Here is a 13,802-nt window from a genome sequence, read left to right as displayed (position 1 = left end):
AAATAAACCATCCATCGATCATTTCAAAAATTGAAGAATTTCTTCGCGGACACAAAATTTTATGCAATATTTTTACTTCACTAATTGAAAAAATAATAAAGTTAAGGAAAGAATAGAAGTGTTTACAATTTTTAAAATATACTCTTTAAAATGGTACATTTTTATTTTTGGGATGCTCACTAAAAGTTACACATTTTCTAAAATGGAATAACATTATTTTGCGTTATCTTCAATAATAAGCATTTAACATTTGAATATGCATCCTAAATAGAGTTTTAATTTTGGTGTTGTGGTATTTGTTATTATATCTTAGGGGGTCTCCGACGGCGCCCCTCCCACTAGCCCTTCCACAATTAAATTAATTCACAATTAAATTAAAATGCACGGAATTAAAATTTGACACAAATACGAACGGGAAGTACGAATATTTCAATAAAAAAAATATTCATCATCGCTAAAGCCATCACTATCACTAGCGTCTCCGCCACTACCACCCGCACAACTACTCGCCATTATAGATAATTGAAAAAAGAGGTTAGAGAGAGAAATTTGTCAACACAAATGGTGTGAATGAAATGATGTTGAAGGAGCCTTATTTATAGAGTTTAAAAAAAAAAAAAAAAAAAAAACTTAAAATGTCGGACGTCCGAGTGGGACGGGCGACCTTCGCCACAGTGGCGCCCGTCCCACTCGCCCGTCGACGGGAGGGGCGAGGCCATCGCAGGGGCACTCGGGACGGGCGTGGGCGCCCTTCCCGCCCACTATGGCGCCCGTCAGGTCGCCCGTCCCCGACGGGCGAACGGGAAGGGCGCCGTTGGAGACACCCTTAAGATAGGTTTTAATTGTACTTTTATTTTATTAGATTTTGTATAATATATATTTTAAAATTAAATATTAACTAATTAAATTTTAAGTGATAAAATGTTATCACTTATTTTAAGTGATAATTTACTTTTTATACGTATATATAGGGGGAAATAAATAATTTATCTTTTTCCTATACTAAAAATGCATTTAGCCTTTCAATAGTTTTTATTCGTGAATTCAATAATTGTTTAATTTTTTTTCTCTTTATTAGTTATTTTTGAATTCTGTTTGCATTTCTTTCCCTCATGTCTTTCCGTTATAGTGATCGATAGATTGATAGATGTAGAAGTAAAATTATGTTTTTGAAATATTAATAATCATATTTATACAATATTTCAATAGTTTTTATTGTTGAATTACAAAAAATTCAAAAATATTATATTTAGAAAAATATATATATTTTATTTTTTTTCTGAATATAATTTGGCCCGTGCATAGCACGGGTAGTAACTACTAGTTTTATAAAAAATAACTTCACCTCCCTTCTTTTGTAAATTTGTTTTTCTTTCTTAGTACTTTATAATATTAATTAAAACTCGTATGTCCCACCGTTGCTAAGTCATTTTTTTTTCTTCAAAAAACAGCTTATTATTCTCACTTACTTCATTTATCTATCTTTTTTCTTTCCATTTTATTATCCCTTCACTTAACTCACTTTTAACACAACTTCTTATATACCATGCCGAAAAGAAACGTCTCTAATGTAGAGGGACGGATGGAGTACCACATATGGACAATACGAGTTTTAAGAGCATCTCGAAGTATTACACTAAACTGAAACTCATTTTAGTATAAATGTCACACATATAATAGTGATTTTACTCCAATCATCACACTATACTAAAACTATAATTCTCTCTATCCACCACCTATTTTTCCTCACAAAATCTGAAAAAAAGTTATTTGAGTTTATTTTCATCTAAATCTAAAGAGAGGTATGGTTTACTCAATTACTAAAATTAGAACCAATTGAGTACACCATTTTTTTCTAAAGAAAAAATTATTTAGCTGATGTGCTCGCTAGATGCTACTAATAGTAACAAAAACCGTCCACTACTTTATTCGACATTAATTATGGAGCGTGATAATTGCGCCAAAATTCGGCTTAAATCGACTACTGATTTTGCTACTAATTCTTCTTAGTGGATAGAGGGCAGACGTCATTCGCTAGTAAAATCCATTGGCACAACACGCCTTTTCTATATTGTTACTTAATTATAAATTTCTTATTAGAACATGTATCCTTCGTACATGAGATTTAGTGGACAAAGAGAGTATTAATTAACGAGCTACCCGGTTGGCATTATATATGTAGATATGTAGTATTATATTCGAATTTAAACACACATGTCTAAAAGTTATACTTTACGTTAAAATGTAGTACTATGATTTTATACATTATAGTATATGATTTTATTCATTACAAATATATACTTAGACTAGACAACACATATAACGAAGACATAATCCTCACGTGTAGAATCAAATTCATTTGCTTTTGATCATGGTCTAGTATTCATTGAGTTGATTGAAGCATTGTATAGTTCACAGTTCACACCAAATTTTATTAGCAATTATTATCATATTTATGTTAGTACCTACTCACTTTAGAAGCTTTGAATTCCTATGATATGCCTATCTATATAGTGTAAAAAAATCATTAATTTTAAAAACTGCACAAGAACAAATTCTCGATACAATATATTTTTTTGCATATTTCTTCGTTTCTAAGACCATTTCCAACAGTACTGCAAATCTTAAAATGCAGTAGAATAATCTCTCCAATAGTACTGTAAAACCAATCCCATTATAGGTTTTTGAAGAAAAAATACCTATTTTTAGGTTTACACTAAAAGTATACCAAAAACACTTTTCATAGTTTAAGTTATTGCATTCAAGTCTAAATAAATTCATATTTATCAAAATAGAAGAAGAGAAGGAAGAGAAACTTAAAATACACTGGAAAAAAACTTACAGGGAGAAGGAAGCGGAGCGCACCGGAGAAGAAGAAACCTAATCTAATCTTATTAATATTTGATTTAGTTATTAAATAATGGGCTGACCCATATTAATATTATATTATTCAAAATAATTAGAAAAAAAAATAATCTAATTATTTTGCTAAGGAAGAGCCGTCACTTTATTCCAGTACATAGCCCAATTTTATTATATACATTAATAACTAGCGGTACAAATAAAATCTATGGAAACAATTATTTTATTAGTTCATTAAATCTATACGTGCATTGATATATTTGATTAGTTATATTAATTAATAAATCTTATATTTATTATTTAATTTAATTTAAGATATTGATAAAGTGCTATGGGGTTAGTGTGTAAATTTATATAAAATATATAGGTATGATTAAAAAGTATAAAAAGTTAGTGGGTGAGGAATATTCTTTTGGGTTTGAGTTTAGTATAAATGGTTGAGCAAAATCAATATTTATAATGACATTTACACTAAAATGGATTTGAGTTTAGTGTAATGGTTGGAGATGCTCTAACTAGGAATTCGCAAAAAGATGAAAAAAATAATCTCAGATAAAACGAAGGAAATAGCCCTTTTAGGTTTTCTGGGGCTTGTTTAAATTGTCATTAGTGACCTTACTATAATCATTCAATTATATTTACATTTTATATCCACAGACCACTCCTTATTTCTTCATAATTAAAGAATCAATAATAATTTTTCGTCTAGTCCTAACTATCGTAGTGACTCTAATCTCCGGTTTATCAGATGAGTGAGAACATCTTACCGACTACCGAGTAAGATGTGCTTCATCCTCATATAAGCATCTTTACGTATCTTAAATATAATTAGTTAGTAAGAGTATAAATTAGCAAAAATAGTCAATATCTTGAATTATTTCACAAGTCTTGGTCTTCACTTCTCTTTCATATTCATATTCATATTCATATTCATATTCATATTCATATTCATATTCATATTCATATTCATATTCGCAGGGTCCTTTCCCAAATTCTTACAGGATACTCAATAGTAATATTTTGTCACATGTTACATATACACATCTTACAGTTGGAAGGAAAGTATAACCGGATCAAATGTAAATGTGGAATCTTCTGACTAATATTAGTGATGACGTCAGTGTATACAGAACAGAAGCATGAAATGGAAAAATAGGCGTTGCCGTATAAACATAGGATTTCCAATAAGAATATTCAACACGATTGTTCGTGGACATTGGAATTTATTGTGCATTTCCTATATGTCCAGTCATTGCTTTTTCCTTTTATTTACTCCGTCATGTGGTGTCAAGATACTCAAAATTAATATTTGTAAACGAACTTAAAAAATTAAATGGTAGTAGTTCAATTTAAATGATAATATCCCTTAATTTTTGACGAAATTTATGATGATTATAGTTTGGGCAAACTGCCTTAAAAAGGCATGAACGTTTGTGATTTTTTATTTTTTTCCATTAACTATAAAAGTAGCATATCATGAACTTATCAACAATGCGTCGTTTTCCCATTCCAGCTATGAAGTGAGATGATGTGTCTTTTTAAGCTGACGTGGGTGTTGACTTGTTAAATCTAATTTGGGCAAACTGCCTTAAAAGTTACTCCCTCTGTCCCAAGATATTAACCTCTTTCTTTTGGGCACATGAATTTAGGATATGTTGTTTAGTGGTGTAAGTGGAGTTGATAATAAAGTTAATTTTTTTATCACAAATAGAAATGACTCAAGTATGTTGGGACACCCCAAAATGGTATATGAGTCTAATATCTTGGGACGGAGGGAGTATGAAAATTTCAAAATTTAGATTTTTCCATTCGAACGTAGTATACCAAGTAATTTGAGCGAATAATTGAAGACGAGAACGGCGAATGGACGACGATGAGTTCTTGAAAGATTATAGCCCTCGTCTCCTCCTTTATCCACAGGCCACAACCACAAATCCGGGGTCGGCTTAGGATCAACATCGGGTAGAGTGAGGCTGGAGAATTTGAGGTAATCTTCGAAGACGTGGGCACCGACGAATTTTGGGGATGGGGTTTGGGTTCTAGAAGAGTGGATATAGATCCTGAAACTCCAAAAATTCAAGGCCTTATGCCCTTCCACTGTGAGCCAGCGACGGCTCTACCCTCATCTGATTTCTTAGAATCGTTTCATTCAGCGCGGAATTGTCGATTCACGAGTCCCGATTTTGCTAGAAACAGTGAGATGACGCCGGTAGATTTTGAGATCCAATGGTGTTGCAGAACGCGTTAGTGGTTTGTAGAAGTACGTTGGGATGTTGGGTGGGGAGGTGGCCAGCGTTGTTGTTGTGGGTGTGAGAGCATGATTAATGCTAGGGGTCGGGCCGCAAATCGCGAGTCCCGGCCCGGGCCATGCGTTAAATGGAGGAGAGTCACGGCCTGGGATGGTCCTGGGGCCGCAGTTGCGTCCCTGGGTCGCTCCCGGGGTCCGGCCCGCCTTAGGGTTACGCGACGCGGGACGGGCCGCAAACCCCCAAATTTTTTTTTCTTATTTTTTGATTGTTTTTGCCTATTTATACCCATTTCTTCAACATTCTTCCACCAATTTCTCCATTTCTATCCTCTAAATTATTGCAATATCTTTTCTAGGACTTGCAATTTTTATTTTCTAGGTCTTAATAATTTTTTTTCTCGGATTTGTAATTTTTTTTTCTAGGATTTGTAATTTTCTTTTTTCGACTGAACAATGAATTTTTCCTATTTTAATTGTTCAACGTATTCTATTTTACGAGTAAAATAGGTTGGAGTTGTGAATAGTGCAATTTAATAGTTGTGGCCCGAGTTGGGGCCTACAGGGTTAGAGGAGTTTTGGGCCGGGACTCAAATTTAGTGGAATGATGACGTGGAGGGGACTTGGGGCCTGAATCCAGGCCAGGGTTAATGATGCTCAGAGAAAAGTTGGTGGGTTTTCTGGACGAAACTAGTGGATGAATTGTCAAAGCTTCTCCAAGATCGATTGCGCAGATTACGTTCCATGACTTGTATGATGAGTGGGGATGCGAAAGAAGAGAATGTTCGATCTTGTAGCATGAGCTAGCTGCAGAGGTCGAGGATCTGGAGTGATAGGGTCGCCATTGTCAAAAGAGGTCGAAGGAGCTTTCAACCCTCTTTAGTGGGCAAGAAATTCAAGCCGACGAGGGGCCGATCACAACTAGGAAATTTAACTTTGTATGACTTTTTGTATGCTACATTTGTAGTTCATAGAAAAAACATGAATTTTTGAAAAGTTCATGATTTTAAGACAGTTTGCCCTAAATCGGTCAAAGCCACTTGTACTTTGCAGCTAAAAAATTTCTGAATGATTCCACGTAGGAATTCAGACTAGCCACATCTGCATAATTTTACCAAAAAATATCAAGGTCAGGTCGGATGGAAAATTCGCACAATCTAAGATTAATTCATGACTTTGTGACTTTTAAGACACTTTGCCCTTATATTTTCTATTTGAATTTCATTTTTAATTTGACGCACTTTTAGACAAGTATACTTAATTTTGAAAGGAATATATTTAAAAATAATTATTTTTAATTAGACTTTAAATGACATAAATATCTCCATCTTTAAAAGAGCTTTGTGAGTATATTCTGCACACCTCAATAAGAAATCTTTAAAAAAAATTATGGTTGTTTTATAGAAGATGGACAGTTTAGAAAGTGTGATTGTGATCGAGTTTGTGAATGTGCATAGACAACTAACTCGATCGAGTTTGCGACATGCTATTGTAGATGTGTGTTGACAAAGATGCAATATTCCAACTCAGTTATTATGATATGTGTTGACAAAGATGCAATATGAAGAAAAGGGAACGAAGAATATCTAAAATGGGATTGTTGTTGGCATACGACGTGGCAGCTCGAAATTGCGTCTGTCTAGAAATGATGACATAGTGATACCTTCACCGCACCTACCTTGACGTTCAATACCAACACAAGCGTGATCTCAGCTCCACCGTTCATCAATAGATATACCACTATCATTATTTTGAGAGTATTTAATTATTGACAAATATCTAATCTAAATCTACAAGTTAATCACTGTATTTTTCGGAGAGGGCAATCCCCAATTAATGTAAATGGTAATACTATTCATTCTGCCGAGTATAATTTGCATTTTTATGCATTACCCACATGTATCGTATAAATAGAAGTAGGGATATATTCATATCCTTTTACTATCTTTTGTTCTATTATCTTTCTCAATCTCGTCTATCCATTTTCATGATTTTATGGACGAAAATAAAGTCTCATGAATTTAATTTTAATCATTAAAAATTTCAAAAAGGGCAATTTGGGGAGCTCAGATTTGTAGCGGTTAAATTAATTCCTAAATTCTCTCCTTCTAGTTTGGTAAATATATAATCTGATTTATTTTCCTTAATTAATTTTTTTCTCTCTTCATATTTTACGGTAAATGTATCGGGAAGACATTTTTCTGCAATTCTTCGAGACAATCATGAAGCTCTTTTTGAGAAGTTAGTTTAGTATTCCTTCATTAATTTCGAGAAAACCATGAAGTTCTAGTCCAATTAAATTTAATAGGATTCTAAATTTTGCACCAATTCTTATATAGATTTCCTGTATTGAGTGTTCATTGAGATGTATTATTTTATGTATTAACAGTTTTTCTATAGAATACACGCTACAATCTTTCTTCTCTTCCTCATCGTTTTTTCTTCTCTCCCTCATCGTTTTTTCTCCATTGAAGACATTCTCAAGAAATTGTTGTCGACTTTTTTCAATTGCAGACGTCAGTTCTTTTTTTAATTGATAAATTTTGGTAGAAAATTATTGTATTAGTCGTGTAATTGACATCTATTAGGGGTGGCAAAATGGGTAGCGGATAATGGGTAATTCCCATTTCGACCCGCTACCCACCGGGTATCGGGTACCCGATACCCGACGATAACGGGAAATGGAGCGGGATCGGGTAGTGTGTTTTAGAGTTTTGCGGGTAGCGGGTATACCCACTACCCGTACGGGTATACCCGTTATTATTAGTATTAGAGTCACATATCATTTTTAATACTCCTTCCATTCCATATTAATAGAGGCGTTCCAAATAGTTAAATTAGAGAAAAAAATAAATAGTTAAATAATAATAGCCATATACACATTCATTTTGAAAAATTAAAAATAAATAGTTAGAATGGAGAAAAAATAAAGTAAGAGAGATACTAATGTAGAGAAGAGTATTTATATTATTATTTTTCCAAAATGAGTGAAGAAAATGAAATGTTTCTAAGAGTTCTTTTGAAACATTTTTATATTCCGACGAACATACAATTGAAAACTCATCGGAACTAGCTATAGAGTCCCCTCACTTTTATTCTTAATCTATTCAAAGTTTACCATCAATATTAATTAAGTAAATTAGGGAACATTGACGATTATCATGGTTTCAAATTTTTTATTCGAATTTCGGGTCGGTACGGGTACCCGCAATGCCGGGTACGGGATACCCGACACGGGTATCGTGTAATCCCGGTATATCACGGGGCGGGTATTGGGACAACCAATTTAGCTAAAATCGGGTACGGGTATCCGACTTGTCGGGTGCGGGTACCCGCGGGTAACCCGTTTCGCCACCCCTAACATCTATGGTTTTGTGTATTTGTTTGTGATTAGTTCGTTCTTGTATTTAGTTTTATTTTGTATCATTTGTCGTTTTATTTTCATGAAAATATCCATTGCTTACATATTTTCGTGTTTTCTTTTCGTAAGTTAGAACTTGTAAGTTTTCGACAAGTAATGTACTATATTAAGTCTATAATGTAGATTGTATTAATGTACGATTATAGTTGTATAATGTACATGCTGTCTTTGAATAATGTACATTACAATGGTTTAATGTGTGACAAAAGTTAAATCCATTCCCCATAAGGGTTTAGCAATCCATGGGGCTAGGGTATAGTACCAACTCATTAACAAAACCTTGACTACGGGAAGAGAGTTTGATCCATTCCCATAGTGTTTAGCAATCCATAGGGCTAGGACATATTACTAACCCATACACCAAAATTCATTTTTGAATTATGTAAATGTTTCATGGAATAATGTTTAGGCTAAGTGGAACTAAAATTCACATCAAGTGGCCTTTAATGTACATTGTAATTCTAAATGATGTGCTTGTGTAAGTATTTAATGTTTGGCGAGAGTTGAATCCATATACCCTTTGCGTTTAGCAATCCATGGGGCTAGGTTGTAGTACCTGCTCACAAACGGAACCATTACAAAGGGCAAAGAGTTTGAATAATTTTCATTGGGTTTAGCAACCCATGGAGCTAGGTTATAGCACCACCACATGAATGAAATTTCATTTTTTAATGCGTTTAAGATTTGTTACAGTAAATAATGTACCAATAGTATCTAATAATGTGCACGGATCAATGAATAATATACAGATTGAAGAGAATAATGTTGAAAGGAAATTGAATTCAAACCAACCCAAGTGTTTTACATCGTCATAAATCTAGACAAAATACCCTACAAATCTATTTCAAATCAGTTGGACACCTCCTGAAGTATATGTTGTTGTCTTTCTTGTTTCGACTAGGTGCTGCAAAATCCTCTCTCACCGGGACCGCCACAGAGTCGTAGCTGCCGCCGCAGCGCACAAGGAATGCGGTTGATCGATGGGCATGGGCATTTCCAAACATGCCTACTTGGTTCATCTTCCTCCAACACCTCCTGGTTGGGTGAATTGAGATCGCCATTACTGCCAAGTTCCTCCAACACCTCCTGGTTTAGCAAAAGTCAATTATATGTATCAGTGATGTAACAGATCAATAAGGCACAAAAATATATGTATAATGAATTTGTAATAGCAACAACAGTAATGGTTAATATAACATGCCAGTAATGTACGATAAATAACACATAATGCAAGACAACATATCAATAATGTACAAAAGATATTTAAATTTTCCCATGCAACTCAGTAATGTACCAAGAAGTTCATATAATGAGTAGTAACTGACTAATAATGTACCAAACTTTATATATAATGCATATATTACAGTGAACACAATATTTCATACTTGTAACTTGTCATAATGTATGAAAAGTGGTAAAGTAATGTACAAGATGATATAAATAATGTAGTTTGCAACAGAACAGGATGTATAATGTATCAAATTAAACTAACGTAATGTACAAAATGGTATAAATAATGAACAACGTGTAAATACAAAAAAGAACAAATATGAAACAAACCACTATCTATTACAATTTAACATCCAATGCCTAAAAATCATTGTACAATAATGTAAATAAAAAAACAAAAAATGCACAATTTCACTGGAAACCAAACGTTTCTGATTGAAACAAACTCATGATGTACAACAGAGAGTGCAATAATGAACAACTAACAACCAAATAATGCAGAACTCTAGCTGAACCAACGGTATCAGATTTGAACAAATTCAAGAAGAATGCAAAAGATTTATCACCTGTAGTCTGTGTTGTTTGGGTTTTGAAGGGTCTGCCTCTTTTCGTCATTGATGTACTGAGAGACACACTACCGAAATCAGTTAAATTTCTTCATCCAAATCTCAAATCCACAGATATAACTAATCAACCCAAATCATCAATAACGGACAGAATCAACAACACATTGAACACAAAATCGGAGATTTTCAGCAACATCTACGACATCGGTATGGTTTCTCCCGGAATAATCGAACATATACCAAATGTAACTCAGAAATCAACTACACACTTCAATAATGACCAGAACCCTAATCCGAATGATTACCATTTCATTGTTTACAGAAAAATCTACCAACAAAAAATTGACGTTTAGGAGTGATTATTACCCAAAAACGGAACTTTGGAAACTCACCTTGTTGCAAATAGAAACTCAATCGGCGCGCGCGCAACTGAAAATCAGAACTTTAAGCCTGTGAATTGTCGACCTACGGTGAATTCTGCGGCGAGAATCGACTTTGGAGTTGGTTTCTCTTCGATTGGAGAGGCGGCTAGGGTTTCGGCGGTTTTGAAATGGTGGAGAATAGTTTTGATCGTGGATTGATGGGATGGAGTGAGAGAGTGAATGAGAAGATGGAAGGTTGTGAAAATCTCGCTTAATTATAGGAATTTCCGTTTTGAAATGCTTACAAGCCATTATATTTTTACTCTTATGCCCTCATAACGCACAAATTAGGACAAATAATGCAACACGAGATGAGATTTCTCCTTTTAATCTAGTCCGTCCATTCCATCAATCTAATGGATGATATTAAGAAGGAAATAGATACTAAGGGGGTAATCGGACCTTAATGCTCCCCAATAGAAGTATTAATAATATTATTTTTGGGGTAACACATGCATTTGATTATGAAGGGATAGTATTGGAAGAATGTATAAGGATCGATTCCCAATATTGTTGTGCAGTTACAATATTTCTTAGGCACAAATATGAGACTTTGGAAGGTGGGCTTCTGGCAGGACAGTGGGTTACGGTCCTCTCCATAGTAGATCACTGCCACCCTAATTGAACACCTTTCACAATACTGTCGGGCCGGCATATGGGGGACACTTACCTAGAATGAAACAAAAAAAAACACTACTCCCTCTGTTATGCGGTAGTTGAATCATTTCATTTTCTGCACTCGTTTTGAAAAAATGATACTCCCTCCGTCCCACTTTAGGAGTCCCGGTTTACTACTTTTGGATGTCCCACTTTAGGAGTCCCGGTTGGAATATTCCATAATTGGTAATAGGTCCCACATTCCACTCACCTTTTTTCACTCACATTTTATTATAAAACTAATATATAAAAGTAGGACCCACATTCCACTATCTTTTTTTACCAACTTTCCTTTGTATTTCTTAAAACCCGTGCCGAACTCAACAGGGACTCCTAAAGTGGGACGGAGGGAGTAATAAATAGTTAAAATTAAGAGAGAGTAAAGTAAGTAACATAATAAGGTAGATAAGAGTCTTATATATATTATTCTCCCTCTTACTTTACTTTTTTTCTATTTCAAGTATTTGTTATTATTTTTTTAAAATAAATGTAAAAAATGAAATGACTCAAAACCCAGAAAATGAAATGAGGGAGTATTTATTTTCGGCTATAACTACCCCAGGCCCCAAGTCTCCCTTTTCCAAAAGCGACGCACCATGCAACAAGCTATCCCATATAGAAATTGGGCGCCCACCTCCTCTCCGCCCGCCTCTGTGCGGGAGCAGGTGGCAGAGAAGCCCGTGGTTGTTTTCGCGCGGCGAGGCTGCTGCATGTGCCACGTGGTGAAGCTCTTGCTCCACGGCCACGGCGTCTATCCTTCCATCTTCCACGTCGACGACCACAACGAAGCCGAGGTAAACGAGGAGCTGTCGAAGATCATCGGCGCCGCCGCCCCGCAGCTGCCGGCGGTGTTTCTCGCCGGAGAGCTGTTTGGAGGGATTGAGAAAATCATGGGCGCGCATATTTCTGGTGAATTGGTCCCTAGGCTTAGAGAAGCTAGAGCTCTTTGGCTTTAAATATTCAAATAATTATTATTGTTGTTCTAACTTAGTAGAAGTTTAATGGATGGTAGAAGTTGCTAAACATCTTGCATTATTATGTAAAAATTCTCTGATATCAGTGGCTACTTTTGACTTTGGCTATATTGACTATTGTTTAATCAATCAGTTGTCCATTTAAACTAATTACATGAAATCTGATATTGCTTTCAAAATTGAACGCGTGGCGTAGTTAAAAAAATTATGTTTCCATCACACAAATGAAAAAATTTATCGTGAAATATTTGGTTTATCTCTTCCATTACATTAATAGTTTGTAGAATAAAGGGATTATTTAATTTTACAATTATAGGATTGTGATCTATGTAAAATTAGATATTAATATAAAACACAAAATCATATAGATGACATGTTTAGATCATTGTTAGATTATTTTAATAAATGATAACTTAAATGATCTAAAAATATACCAAACTCAAATTTTATAAAATAATTTAAAACATTAATAATGACCTTTCGTGTTTAGTTAATTATTGACCTTCCATTCACCTAAATTTAAGGCCATAGAGTAGTAATGTATTATACTGAAAAAAGAAAACAAAAATCTTATTCCTGACTCGAAGTATATAAATGCTAGTCTACTCCAATGTGAAACACACTATGTAGGCTTGATGACAATTTAGAAAAATAAAAAAAATAGAAAATAAGATGACAATTATTTTCTTATCGATAATTAAAAATAGCAAGTCACAAAATTAAATGCGAATAAATCTAGTTGGTATATTTCAACATCAGATGCATCAATCGTTAAGATGAATATAAAGTAACATTTGAGTCGCTACTTTTCTTTGTCTCTGGAGAATTGAATAATACTCCACAACAATTGTGGTCTAAAACTACATGTAAAATCAATAGAATTAAAGAGGAAGATGAGTTGTTTGTGTGCTGCTGTGTGTGTTTTGTTAAACTTAAATCCGATATTCAAACCTTTTATTTTTTAGTACTTAGGAATAGGAACAGGAAGAGCGATTTTACGTTCTACCCCAATATATTATACACAAAAGTAGTTATTTAAGTAGTACTTCCTCTGTCCCACAAAAGATGTCCCATTTGTGGGATGATATGAGATTTTAGGAGGTTTTGTTTTGTGTGTTAGATGAAAAGAGAAAATATAATTTTTATATTAATGTGAGAGAGAACGTTTTCTAAAAATAAAAATGTGACATCTTTTGTGAGACAAACTAAAAAGGAAAGTGTGATATCTTTTGTGGGACGAGGAACTATATAATAAATTCAAATAGGAATTATGTGGCCTTATTTGTTGGTAAATGAAATAAAATAAATTATACGGAGTAATAATATTTCATAATTCATATGGTTATAAAGAGAGATCATAAACTACTACTCCATATATTAGTCTTATGAGTAATTCCTTATATCTTGTAAGCTAAATTTAATTGA

The 13,802-nt window shown here is 34.0% G+C and overlaps 1 pseudogene; it reads left to right on the top strand.

The window, feature by feature from the left end:
• Positions 1 to 11,963: 11,963 nt before the first annotated feature.
• LOC125209751 (glutaredoxin-C9 pseudogene) lies at positions 11,964 to 12,506 on the top strand (annotated as a pseudogene).
• The last annotated feature ends 1,296 nt before the right edge of the window (positions 12,507 to 13,802 follow it).

The sequence above is a fragment of the Salvia hispanica genome, chromosome 3 (assembly GCF_029641045.1).
Source record: "Salvia hispanica isolate PSC_SH4W2 chromosome 3, Shi_PSC_v1, whole genome shotgun sequence".
Classification (NCBI taxonomy): domain Eukaryota; kingdom Viridiplantae; phylum Streptophyta; class Magnoliopsida; order Lamiales; family Lamiaceae; genus Salvia; species Salvia hispanica.
This window is presented reverse-complemented; position numbering and strand designations above follow the sequence as displayed.